At 37.4% G+C, this 14,565-nt stretch overlaps 1 non-coding gene across 1 annotated transcript; it reads left to right on the top strand.

The window, feature by feature from the left end:
* Window positions 1–1,015: 1,015 nt before the first annotated feature.
* On the top strand, window positions 1,016–1,088 carry TRNAW-CCA (transfer RNA tryptophan (anticodon CCA)). Its single transcript has one exon. It is a non-coding gene; the product is annotated as a tRNA-Trp (tRNA).
* The last annotated feature ends 13,477 nt before the right edge of the window (window positions 1,089–14,565 follow it).

The following is a 14,565-nucleotide window of genomic DNA, read 5'->3' as shown; positions in this document are numbered from 1 at the left end:
GCACATACCCACCCACCTACCTGTGTGAACTCAAGAATGAAATGGAAACTCGCTCTATTGTGTGGGCATGAGGATTGACTCAAAGACTGTGACAGGAAATGTTAAGGTTGCAGCCACGAAGCTCGGCGATGTTACGGTCACATCCACATCCTTAAAGGCACAGCGATAACTGTGTCATCAGACTACTCAGAACAGAAGATGCTACTTTACTGAACTTATGTTTCTGTGACATTTTAGCCTTGACATTTCAACATTGGTTGTTTGCTGTTTTAATTTATCCCCGTAAAATCAGTAGGTGGAAAATGAAAGACTCCTACTGTTCAAGGCTGATTATATATCTCTGTGCAAGTATTTTCAGATTCAACAAATAGGCAGAGGGGTTAAAGATTTTATTTTAAACATTTGCTTAAAGCCCTCTAAAGGAACTTTTGACTAGAGCTCACATTTAATTCTATCATTTAAGAACAATGATTGTTAATAACAAAATAAAATAAAAAACAGTGTGAGAGGTTATCTGGTTTCCTGGTCACCTGATTTTATGTCATGCTGTGGTTAGTAACGAGAACTACATGTCATGTTAAAAAAAATAGTAATCCTTAGAGTAATACTTAGAGTGCTTACAGGGCACATAGGAACCTGAATCAGTGTGGTTCTGAGCTGCCCTCTGGGGCCTGTGACAAGGACCTGTGTCATAGCTGGTCACAAAACTCTCACTGTTCAGACCTTGGCATTTTTACAGCTATGATTAGTTCTTTCACTCATTGGACTCATTTTATCATCATAATCTTACTCTGTGATTGCCGCACAATTTTTTTTGGCCTCTTTTTTGTAAACCCAAGTTCAGGTAATAATGTGCTAAGTAAACAGTTGTTGTTGTTGTTGTTTTTCATACACAAGTTTATTTGGCATCAATTGCAAAACCATACTTTCATGCACAATGTTTGAAAAGAGAGTTTAGGCAAATCATGCATTTTTAGCTACACAACTGACAGTGTTTAAGAATCATTCAGGGACTTCCCTGGTGGTCCAGTGGTTAAGACTCTGCCCTCCAAATGCAGGGAGCCCAGGTTCGATCCCTGGTCGGGGAACTAGATCTTGCACGCCGAAACTAAGAGCCCGTGTGCCACAACGAAGACCCATTATGGCCAAATATATAAATAAATATTTTTAAAAAAGAGAATCATTCATTTATTCTGCATCAAAGAAGGGTAATAACGGAGTGCTGATGTTGCTGGTACTGATTAAAGACATATATTATATGGAAGACCTGTTAGGAAATCTACAACCTAGGATCCTATTTATCCTTCTTTGGTGAAGGATTCTCCTTTGTTATTTTATGTACCACCCTGGTTTGAAGCTCTCAAAATGAGAGTTCTCAATGACTGAGTTTTGACATATGAAATGTGGGTTTTAAAGCACTGTTTATTTTACTGATGCACACTAATGGCTCTAGTAGAGTTTATGGGTCTCTTTTACCCACCCTCAACACTGCCACTCTGACAGCAACTTGAGAGCCAGGAACAAAGTTCACCAATTTTTGTACCTTGTCGGGCACATGGCAGGATTTCCTGACCGCTAAGTGAATGAAAGAAGGAGTAAGTTCTAGTCCTAAGTCCGTTTCTCTCTAGCTTTGAACAAATCACTTCTCATCACTCTCTCTGCCTCTTCTGAGACATTGAGGGTTTGGTGTGAATGAACTCTAAGACTCCTTCTTATGCTAAAATTGTATGGGTCTTTGACCATTCTTAATCATGAAAGTATAAAGAGGGCTCTATTTAAGTAATTTTCTAATTTATTCTTTCCTGTCTGGATAGTTTTGGATTATTTGCTTTTATATAATTTATGTTATTTCAAATGAAGTCATTATATCAAAATATAAAATTTGGAATTTATCTATACACACAAATTACCTATTTTATTATTTGTTCACCCTTAATTGTACAAAATGGGAAGTTAATATAATTTTCTACATGGCAAAAGAGATAGTAAAACATTTAAAAATTTACTCTCTTTGGCTTCTCTGATAACTTGATTTACACTTTTCGTTCTTGTGTTATCAGGAGACATTGCTGCAGAATCTTTTTCCTATTATCAGGACTCCTATTTTATTTCTTTCCAACTTTGCTTTTTCTTGGATTTATATTGAATTTATATCTATTTTTTTTGTATTTCTACTACCATTTTCCCTGTTTTGGCTCTCCAACTGCCTCAATATTTTTTTCATTTTCTCTTTTATCCTCAGAATTTAGAATTTTAAAATATGGGGCACATTGATCTGTCTTTCTTCTCTAAGGAGAATAATGTTTTCTCTTTCTTTTGAGGTACACGTTGTGCCTACCATGAGATTATCTATATAGTGTTGGACACAATATACATTGGATGAATTAAATTATTTCGAATTTATTGGGCTTCCCTGGTGGCGCAGTGGTTAAGAATCCACCTGCCAATGCAGGGGACACAGGTTCGAGCCCTGGGCCAGGAAGGTCCCACATGCCATGGAGAAACTAAGCCAGTACACCACAACTACTGAGCCTGCGCTCTAGAGCCCGCAAACCACAACTACTTAAGCCCATGTGCCACAACTACTGAAGCCCGCGTGCCTAGAGCCCATGCTCTGCAACAAGAGAAGCCACTGCAATGAGAAGCCCGCGCACCACAAAACGAAGAGTAGCCCCTGCTCACCGCAACTAGAGAAAGCCCACACACAGAAACGAAGACCCAATGTAGCCAAAGATAAAGAAGGAAAGAAAGAAAGAAAGAATTTATTAGTTTTCAACAAACAAACTAACAAACAAACAGAAACCTAAGCTCATAGATACAGGGAACAGATTGGTGGTTGCCAGAGGTAGCAGGTGGGGAGTAGGTGAAACGGGTGAAGGGGGTCAAAAGGCACAAACTTCCAGTTCTAAAATAAATAAGTCATGGGGATGTAATGTACAGCATGGTGACTATAGTTAATAATATTGTATTGCAAATTTGAAAATTGCTGAGCAGATCTTAAAAGTCCTCATCATAAGGAAAAAAATTTTTTCTGTAAATATGTATGGCGATGGATGTTAACTAGACTTATCATGGTAATCATTTCACAACAGTATATACAAATATTGAATCATTATGTTGTATACCTGAAACTAATTGTTGTATGTCAACTATATTTCAATTTAAAAAATTAAAAAATAATTTATTAGTTTTTATTGCCATATTTTTTTAAAGAAATTTATTTATTTTTGGCTGGGTTGGGTCTTCGTTGCTGTGCGTGGGCTTTCTCTAGTTGCAACGAGCGGGGGCTACTCTTCGTTTCGGTGCTCGGGCTTCTCATGGTGGTGGCTTCTCTTGTTGCAGAGCATAGGCTCTAGGCACGTGGGCTTCAGTAGTTGCGGCACACAGGCTCTAGAGCGCAGGCTCACTAGTTGTGGCACATGGGCTTAGTTTCTCTGCGGCATCTTCCTGGACCAGGGCTTGAACCCATGTCCCCTGCAGATTCTTAACCACTGTGCCACCAGGGAAGCCCTCCATATGTTTTTATTGTTCTATTCTATTTTTGTTTACACGTTCCCTTTTTCCCGTTTCCCAATCCTATTTTTTTCTTTTTCCTTCTATTCCCTCTTATTTCTTCTAAGTTGCTATTTTGGAAAATTTGGTTTTTTCTCATGATTTTCAACTCTGTCTTCTTTCCCTCTCTAAGGAATTTCTGTAATTTTCTTAGGTTGAACTACATGAAATTGCCATTGTTGTAAGTTAAAAAAATGCTTGACTATCAGCAATTTCATGTGGTTCAACCTAATAGTTTTCCTCAGTGCTTAGCACAGCGCTTGGCAGATGCTCAATTAATATTTGTTGAATGAATTAATAAATAAATTCTTTTCGCTGGTTTCTCTGAGGGCCTGGATAACATTAAGCAGAGAACTCTTTGCCAGTTGTGGACTCAGAAATTTTTAATCATCAATAATCTTACTGATTTGCTCATTACCTGGTCTTATTAGTTCTTTTCATTAATGTACTCAAGGTAAACCTGAGGATATGCTTATGCACAAGCATGTGGTTACCCACATCAGGGTTATTATATACATATTTGCATGAATGTTAGTAAACGTAAATTTCTGGAGCATGTGTCTTTTTTTTTTTTTTTAAATAAATTTATTTATTTATTTATTTATTTTTGGCTGTGTTGGGTCTTCGTTTCTGTGTGAGGGCTTTCTCTAGTTGTGGCAAGCGGGGGCCACTCTTCATCACGGTGCGCGGGCCTCTCGCTATCGCGGCCTCTCCCGTTGCGGAGCACAGGCTCCAGACGCGCAGGCTCAGTAATTGTGGCTCACGGGCCTAGTTGCTCCGCGGCATGTGGGATCTTCCCGGACCGGGGCACGAACCCGTGTCCCCTGCATTGGCAAGCAGATTTTCAACCGCTGCGCCACCAGGGAAGCCCTGGAGCATGTGTCTTTTTGTGAGCTTTTGTGGACATCTATATGATTAGCATCTCAAAAAGCTGAAATCTGTTAAAAGAGAAGTAGCAGAAATAGAAAGGAAGGCTAGATTTCTTAAAATACTATTTCAGCCTCATTAACGGTAACATGAAATATCTGTTATTCCCAAAACATTCACCTCTGATATTCCGCTACCCTCAGTGAGCCTTTGAGAATTTATGCACACTGAAAGAACAGCTGAGCCTTGAAGAGGAGACATTAAATGAGGAAATTTTTAGGTTTCCTGAGTTGCTGATGACTAGAATTGCTGACCTTGTTCATGAAGATATTTAGTTCAAGATGCTTTTAATACTTTAACATGTTAACTCATAAGCCCATCTTTTCTGACAACTAAGATCTTTGTTTCATGCACTGACGAACAGGTGCAGATATTTTAAGAAATTTATCTAAGGAAATTTAGCAAGTGAATCAGGGGGAGCATTGAAACTAGGGTTTGTGGTTTCTACCCAATAGGATTTCCACTTCACCCCGTTGTCATTAGACTTACTTAATCATTCAGTAATTTCGTTTATGATTCATGCCCTATGAATCATGAAGAGTTTCTTTTGTTTTCTTTTAGTCACGAAAAGGTGAAATTCAAGATCTGTCTCTGACATGTGGCATCAACTTCTCATGCAATGAACCCCATACTTTTTCTTTCTTTTTTAAGAAAGCAATATGTACGCTTTGTAAAACATCCAAATAATATAAAAGTTAATTAGTAAAAAGACAACTGCTCCAAAAGAAAACTGTTAAAGTAGGTTTCAACACAGCCCAATCCTTTTTTAGTGAACTCTGAAGAACTGTTTAAATGCTATGTCATAGGAAATTTTTTTTATGTTAAGTGATGACTCCTTGGGCACATTTAATACTGCAAACATTTTCTTTGCACAGACTCTTTTATAATGTGTAATGTTTTAAAAATGTGTTTTTAAGAGTTGTCTCTCTCACATCTTATTCCAAAATAAACTCCAGATGGCTTTAAGAATAAAATGAAAAAAAATGACCCCATAAAAGAATTGGAAGAAAATACAGGTGGAGAATATCTTCTCCTAGAGTGAAGAACTCTCTAATAATAAAAGCAAAGGAAAAATGATAAAGGAAAAGATTGATATATTTGACCTCATAAAAATTAAACATTTTTAGACGTTATAAGACACCATTAAAGTTAAAAAGCAAATGACAAACTGGGAAAAATATTTGAAACATACATGACAGACAAGGAGTTAAGATCTTTACCCTTTAAAGTACTGTAACAAATCAACAAGAAAAAAGATCTGGCTTCCCTGGTGGTGCAATGGTTAAGAATCTGCCTGCCAATGCAAGGGACACAGGTTCGAGCCCTGGTCCGGGAAGATCGCACATGCCGCAGAGCAATTAAGCCCGTGCGCCACAACTACCGAGCCTGAGCTCTACAGCCCGCAAGCCACAACTACTGAAGCCTGCACGCCTAGAGTCCGTGCTCTGCAACAAGAGAAGCCACTGCAATGAGAAGCCTGCGCACCGCAATGAAGAGTAGCCCCCGTTCGCCACAACTAGAGAACACCCGCACACAGCAACGAAGACCCAATGCAGCCAAAAATAGATAAATAAAAATAAATAAATTTATATTTAAAAAAAAGATCACCTTAAAACAGAGACGACAGGGCTTCCCTGGCGGTCCAGTGGTTAAGACTTCACCTTCCAATGCAGGAGGTGTTGGTTCGATTCCTGGTTGGGGATCTAAGATCCCACATACATGCTTCATGGCCAAAAAACCAAAAAACAAAACAAAACAAAACAAAACAAAAGCACCATAAAACAGAAGCAGTATTGTAACAAATTCAAAAAAGACTTGAAAAAAAACTTTAAAAATACACATGACACATGAGTAGACAACTCACAGAAGAAGAAATATGAATAGCCAATAAATAAACCTTAGAAAATGTTCAGTTTCACTAATAATTGAAGAGATGAAAAGTAAATGAGATTCCTTTTTTGTTAGTTACATCCTGTACTGAGAAGGGTGTGGTAAAAAGGACATTCTTTGTTCACTACTGAAATAACCATTTTAGAAGGCAATTTAGCAATTCACTTCAATTAATGTGGAGATTCTGCTCTTAAACATCATGAGAGATTATTGCCTTGTCCATTTTCATCAACCTAACTATTGCATTTTTGTACTGATGGTTTGTAAAGATAATATCTCATGGGTTATCTATCTAATTGTAGATCTAATGTCTCCTCAGTTATTTCTATATTTTACCTATTTATCATTTTCTAGGTATACCACTAACAATCTCAATAAAGTTCTAGTTTATTCATAAAAGTTTAAAAAAATTAACAAGTTGACTTCAACAAAGTGAACTGGTTTCTCCTGCCTCCATTACTTTTCAAAAATTTAAGAAATACTTTTATTATTTTCTGTTACAAAAGCAATATTTATGTTTATTGTAGAAAAATTTAGGGGATAAGGACAAGGGAGAAAGTTGCCTCATTCCACCTCCAAGTGTACCACTTGGAGGACATAATTCTTAGACCTTTTTCTAGCCATAAATATATGTATGTAGTATACATATTGTCAAATTAACCTCCAGAAAGCTTATAAATGTATATGCCCACCTACATGCAGTGGGAAATGACAAGCAAGATCATAATTTTCCCTTGTCAACAGTGGATAGTAATGTTTTTTTTTTTTAATTAATTATTTATTTATTTATTTTTATTTATGGCTGTGTTGGGTCTTTGTTTCTGTGCGAGGGCTTTCTCTAGTTGCGGCAGGTGGGGGCCACTCTTCATCGCGGTGCGCGGGCCTCTCACTATCACGGCCTCTCTTGTTGCGGAGCACAGGCTTCAGACGCGCAGGCTCAGTAGTTGTGGCTCACGGGCCTAGTTGCTCCGCGGCATGTGGGATCTTCCCAGACCAGGGCTCGAACCCATGTCCCCTGCATTGGCAGGCAGATTCTCAACCACTGCGCCACCAGGGAAGCCCGATATTAATGTTTTTAAAAATGATTTTTAAATGGTTTAAAAATAGCCTTTTTGTTTTAATTAGTTGTGTTTTTTTTTTTAACATACTCAGTGAATATTTATAGATCTTCTTTTTTTGAGTTCCCTATTAATATTTTTTGCTGGATTGTATTTTAGCCAAGTGTAATCCTAAGATTGTTGGAACTGTTTTGTTTTAGTTGGGCCCAGTCGATTCTTGGAATTTCTACAGATCAATAAATTACCTTTTATCTATGATTTGTTCTACATGCAAATTGTAATCACTGTAATTTATAGAAGTTGCTCAAATCATTTCACCTTTGCATTTAAGGTCATATTAAATCTCTCTCCCTTAAAAAAAACCACACTTCCTTAATGATGTCTCTTTAGGCACTCTAGGGGATACAAAGATGAATAGTAATATAAATAACATTTTTTAAAATTGAGATAATAGTCACGTAATATAAAATTTATCATTTTAACCATGTTAAAATGCACAATTCAGTGGGTTTTAGTATATTCACAATATTGTACAACCATCACCACTAACGAATTCTAGAACATTTTCATCACTCAAAAAAGAAGCCTCATAGTACAGGGAGATCAGCTCTGTGCTTTGTGACCATCTAGAGGGGTGGGATAGGGAGGGTGGGAGGGAGGGAGATGCAAGAGGGAAGAGATATGGGAACATATGTATTTGTATAACTGATTCACTTTGTTATAAAGCAGAAACTAACACACCATTGTAAAGCAATTATACTCCAATAAAGATGTTAAAAAAAAAAAAAAGAAGCCTCATACCCCTTAATCAATCACTCTCCACTCCCCCTCATCCTCACCCCTGGCAACCACTAATCTGCTTCTGTCTCTATGCATTTGCTTATTCTGAATATTTCATATAATGGTCTTTTGTGACTGACTTCTTTCACTTAGCATGTTTTCAAGGTTCATGCATGTTGTAGTATGCATCAGCACCTCATTCAATTTTATGGCTGAATAATATTCCATTGTGTGGATATACCACATTTTATTTATTTATCAGTTGATGGACATTTGGGCTGCTTCTATTTTTTGACTCATAAATAATGCTGCTATGAACATTCATGTACTGTATACGTTTTTGTGTGAACATATGTGAACAAAATTCTCTTGGATTTAAACCTAGAATTGGAATTGCTAAGTCATATGGTAACACTACGTTTAAATTTTTGAGAGATACATAACATTTCTGAAGACTTAATATGTGTGTGACACTTAGTAAGCACTTGACTTGCATTTTCTCATTGAATCCTCACAACTTTCTGTGGTTGGTCCAATTATTATGTCCATTTTACAGAAGAGAGCAACTCATAGATGTTAAAAAACTTGCTCAAATACCCACAGCTAGTTGGGACAGATCCAGGATTTGAACTATGGCAGTCTGGTTACAGAATCTGAACTCTTTACTACTTATTGCCTTGACACATATGGTTCGAATGGGCAGAAGATAGCTCACAATAATGAAACAAGGTGAAATGAAGTAAGAAGTATAAGTCCCATGTAATGTGTTAAGAGGATTATAGAGGTGCAGAGTAGATTCAGGAAAGGCTTTCTAAAGGGAATATTTGAAGGGAAACTTAATTTATGGGAACAAGTTCAAGAAGAGGAGCTGGGGTGAAAGCCAACTAGGTGAAAGGACTATTACAGGCACGGCAAGTTAGTTTTACATCAAGTGCCAATTCCAGCTCATTGGTAGTGACTGTCTATAGCACTGTGTGGAGATACTGTATGCCAGCTCAGTGGGAAAGAGTATGATGAGTAATTAGCAAAATCTGCCATGGGTGAGGGAGGGGAGATTTGAAGACCTCGTGATACGAATTTTCATCGCTGGACTATTACGCTATGGAGATGAGAAATTATGGGTCATGTTCTGGAAAACAATGACTATATGATTTTGACTGGATCATAGGGTATGTGTAAGAAAGTGGAGGCCAAAATAAGATTGGAAATATGTGATGAGGCCATATTGCACAGTGTTTTAGATGACAGGCTGATGAGTTTGTACTTAATTCAGTAGACAGTGAGAGTCACTGAAGATTTTCAAACAGGGGAATATTGGCATAGGAATCCTACTATAAGAAGATTAATCTGGTGGCATACAGAATGCATTGACATGGAAAAAGGTTAGAAACAAGGAGGCCAGTTAGGGTAATGCTAAAAAATTTAGTAGATGGTGATAAAGTCATGTTAAAACAAGGAACTACCATTTTTTTCCCCATTAATTCCTTAAAGATTAAAATGTAGGTGTGAGGAAATGAACACTCTAATACTCTGCTGGTGATACATTGGTTCAACTTTTCTGGAGGACATTTTGGCAATGTGTATAAAAAGCCTTAATAATGGTTTATTCTTTTTAATTCAGTATCTGTAAATTTATGCCAAGGGAGTAATTCTGAACATATGCAGAGATGTAGCTCCAAAGGTGTTCATTGCATTGCCATTTTAGAAAACAAATGTAGCCCAGTTACTGGCTGGGCAGTTTCTCTTGTCACCAGCCCATCTGAGTCAGGACTTGGCATTTAATTCACCGTGGAGAACACACTGCATGAAAAGCATTTAGTTAGCAATGTTGAGTTTACTGAAGATTATGTAGGGGAGATGGAAAAAAGGCTTTAAAAAAAATTGAAAAACATTCAGTAGGGGGCTTCCCTGGTGGCACGGTGGTTAAGAATCTGCCTGCCAATGCAGGGGACATGGGTTCGATCCCTGGTCCGGGAAGATCCCACATGCCGCAGAGCAGCTAAGCCCGTGCGCCACAACTACTGAGCCTGCGCTCTAGAGCCTGCAAGCCACAACTACTGAGCCTGAGTGCCACAACTACTGAACCCTGCGTACCTATAGCCCGTGCTCCACAACAAGAGCCACCGCAATGAGAAGACCGTGCACTGCAACTAAGAGCAGCCCCCGCTCGTCGCAACTAGAGAAAGCCCACGCGCAGCAATGAAGACCCAATGCAGCCAAAAATAAATAAATTAAATAAATAAATTTTTAAAAAATTCAGTAAACTTGATAAATATTCCTTAGACATTTCTGCTTCCTCCACAGTGCTGAGCAGGGATCCTCATCTCTCTGCCCCTTCCCTACACAGAACTTAACCCTGCTGCCCCTCCTCTCTTTTACTGTTCCAAATTACTTTTTCTGCTTGATTTTGGGAATCAAAGTCTATTCCAAGTGGGCCTCTTTTTTTAAAAGCTGGTATCTATTAGAAACAAAAAGTGTCATAAATATTTATGGAGGATATAAAAATTACTTATGAATTACACAAAACATTGGGAAACATATGTTAAAAAAATAGGAGGGATTTGTTGAATAAATTATGGCACAGCTTGTTACTACCTAACACTTATTGAGTGATCGTTCTTTGGAAACATTTTCTCCCTAGGTGTATCCATTTCCACGGTTTTAAACATTACTTATGTGCTGACAACTCCCAGTTTTATACCTCTAGCACAAATCTTTCCTCTGTGTTCCAGACACATATTATCTTACTCCAGACTAATATATGTGTACTTGGTATCTCTACTTGATGTCTCATAGACGGCTCAGAGTTGCTATGTTAAACCTGTTCCTCCCTGATCCTGGTCTTCCTAAACTTGGAAAATGGCTGTGCCATCTGAAAAGTTACTAAAGTTGGAAGCTTAGTAGGCAATCTTGATTCTTAATTCCTTCCTTCTTTCCTACCCCATATCCAATTTATTTGCAAGTCCATTGAGTACTGCCTCCAAAAGAATGCCATCGATCTCTTTTTATATCCACTGCTACGCCCACACCAGAAGTTTCCATGTAGAGAGTACATGATATGTAAAGGCACAGAGACCTAAGAGGACTGGATTGTCTGAGGAAACTACAGGTACATTAGGGTAGTAGGTCCATGTGGTTTTAAAGAGATGCTGGAAAGGATGTCCTTGCAGAAGTGGGAGAGGATGGGATTCAGAGCAAAGGCAGCAAGCAGGTTTGGGTGAGGACCTAAGCAGGGACCTGGAGGAAACACTCAGGCCATCTCTTTTTAGAAATATTAGTAAAGAAAAAAATCATACCAACAAGGCAACATAAGTCACAGTCTTTTTTTTTTTTTTAAACAGGTACAATGTTTGTTATTAGAGACATAGCACAACAAGTGGGAGAGCACACAGAGAAACAGGTTTTTTTCTTTTTTAATAAATTTATTTATTTATTTATTTATTTTAGGCTGCGTTGGGTCTTCGTTGCTGCGTGTAGGCTTTCTCCAGTTGCAGTGAGCAGGGGCTACTCTTCGTTGCGGTGCACGGGCTTCTCATCGCGGTGGTCTCTCCTGCTGTGGAGCACAGGCTCTAGGCACACGGGCTTCAGTAGTTGGGGCTCGCAGGCTCTAGAGCGCAGGCTCAGTAGTTGTGGAGCACGGGCTTAGTTGCTCTGCGGCATGTGGGATCTTCCCGCACCAGGGCTCAAACCTGTGTCCCCTGCATTGGCAGGTGGATTCTTAACCACTGCACCACCAGGGAAGCCCCAGTCACAGTCTTTTAATAAGCAAAGAGATGTTACAAAACTGTTGCCATCCCATCTGGAAGGATAGGTTTTGCTAAATGTACAATATCAAAGGTGTTACTATTAAAAGCAGTTATTAGAAAAGGAAAAATAATACAAACATAAATGTTCTCTCTTAGTCATGAGTGAATTTGTTTAATCTCAAAGTCAGAAGTAGTTTTATATTGGCAGATTTTGACTTTGGAGGAAGGCCCAATACATACTTGCTTTCTTTTCTCTCTCTCTCTTTCTTTATATTAAAAAATTTGAAATAAAGATGTAATTCATATACTATAAAATTCACCTTTTTAACATGTATGATTCAATGTTTTTAGTATCTTCACAAGGTCGTGAAACTGTCACAACTAATTCCTGAACATTTTTATCACCTCCAAAATAAACCCCATACCCACTAGCACTGACTCCCGATTCTCCCTCTTTATAGCCCTTGGCAATTACTAATCTACTTTCTGTCCCTATGGATTGGCCTATTCAGGATAGCTAATGTACACAAAATCATACCATATGTAGCCCTCTGTGATTGGCTTCTTTCACTTAGCATCATGCTTTCAAAGTCCATCCATGTTGTAGCATGTATCAGTACTTCATCCCTTTATATGGCCAAATAATATTCTATCATGTGGATATACCACATTTTATCTATCCATTTATCACTTGATGGGCATTTGGGTTGTTTCCACTTTTTGACTATGATGAATAATGTTACAATGAACATTTGTTTACAAGTTTTTGTGTGAATGTATGTTTTCACTTCTCTTGGGTACATATTTAGAACTGGACTTGCTGGGTCATATGGTAACTCAGTGTTTAACTTTTTTGTGGGACTGCCAAACTGCTTTCCAAAGTGGCCCACCATTTTACATTCCCCCTAACAACAGATTACAGTTTTTCCACATTTTTTTTGCCAGCACTTGTCATTTTCTGTTTTTTTGTTGTTTTTTTTATTACAGCCATCTTAGTGCTTTCCTTTCCTTTCCTGTCTCTGAAGTCCTATCTCATTTGCTGGCTGAAACCTGATATTTCACTTATCATTCTTCATTTTAAATCATCTGAGGATGATTGAAATTGGCAGTCTACACAGTGTTTTAAAAATCAAGAAATTTCTGGAAAGTCTAGAATATTTGGAAGTTCTGGTAATACTGGGCAACAATTAGCTGGAGCTGAGTAGAGACTCTCCAGTCTTCATCATCTTCTACTGTCTTATACTTAGGTCGCTTTCCACGTTGTTCGTTTTTACTTGTCTCCATAGATAATTGAGCTTTCAGGTCCTGGTTAAAGCCATTTGGCATAACTTAATTGTGAATACTGACTCTCAGAGCAAAATATAATGTCCTCCACATAGAAATAGAGGCGGTACATAAACTTCATGGGGAAAATTATAAAACTTTACTGAAAGAAATCAAGGAAGACCTAAATAAATGAAGAGAAGTAACATGTTCAAGGATAGAAAGATTTAATTCTCCCTAATATAATCTAATTCAGTGCAATATGATAAAAATTCTGACAGGCTTCTTTGTGGAAACTTGACAAAATAATTCTAAAATTGATTTGGAAAAGCAAAAGGCAAAGAAAAACCAAAACACTCCTGAAGAAGAATATGGTGGTGGGAGAATTGCCCTACCAGATTAACACATGACTTAGTATGTGAAGAAATCTGGCATTACAAATCATAAGGATAAAAGGACTCTTCAATAAAGGGTGCTGAAACAATTTGTTATCCATGTGGCAAAAAAATTCAGTCCTCATATGATATATGAAAATAAATTTTAGGCTGTTTAAAGACCTACATGTAAAAAGCAAAAGTTTAAAATATTTAAGAACAAATATCGAAGAATATACAATATCAAGGAAGGAAAGGATTTCTTAAGCAAAACACACAAAAAAGCACATCCTCAGAGAAGAATATAGATAAATGAAATAAAATAATTTTCAGCAAAAAGACATAATGAAAAAATGTGACAGGACAATTTACAAACAAGATGAAATATTTTCAAAACACATAATTGGCAAACAATTGGTATTCAGAATATATTTTTAAAAACCTCTTTCAAGTCAATAAGACAAAGGCAAACAACCCAATAAAAAATGTGCAAAGGAAAAATCAGAATGGCCAGTGAATATATGACATGTTCAATATCATTATTAATCAGAGAGATGTAAAATAAAACTAGTACCTGATTGGAAGAAATAAAAACATCTGACACTTCCAGGTGTTAGAAAGGATATCAATCAATGGAAACTCATAATTACTGCTAGGTAGAGTGAAATTGGTAAAAATAACTCCAGAAAGTAATTTAGCATTTTCTCAAATTTGAAGATGCCCATACCTTACCACTCAGCAATTCCACTGCTGGAATACTCTTGCGTCCATGAAACAGGATAGAGGTACAATAATATTCTTGGCAGTATTGTTTGTAATAAAAAAATTGGGCTGGCCATCAACCAAAGAATGCGTAAATACATTTTGGTGTATTCATCTAATGACAAGCAATACAGCACTGAAAACAAATACTTTAAGACAACGTATAAAAATTTTTAACAAATGAAATGAGTGAAAAAAGAAAGTTATAGGAAC

This window comes from Eubalaena glacialis, chromosome 10 (assembly GCF_028564815.1).
Source record: "Eubalaena glacialis isolate mEubGla1 chromosome 10, mEubGla1.1.hap2.+ XY, whole genome shotgun sequence".
In the NCBI taxonomy this organism is placed as follows: domain Eukaryota; kingdom Metazoa; phylum Chordata; class Mammalia; order Artiodactyla; family Balaenidae; genus Eubalaena; species Eubalaena glacialis.
Note: the sequence above shows the minus strand (reverse complement) of the source record. Positions and strands in the feature narration are given on the sequence as shown.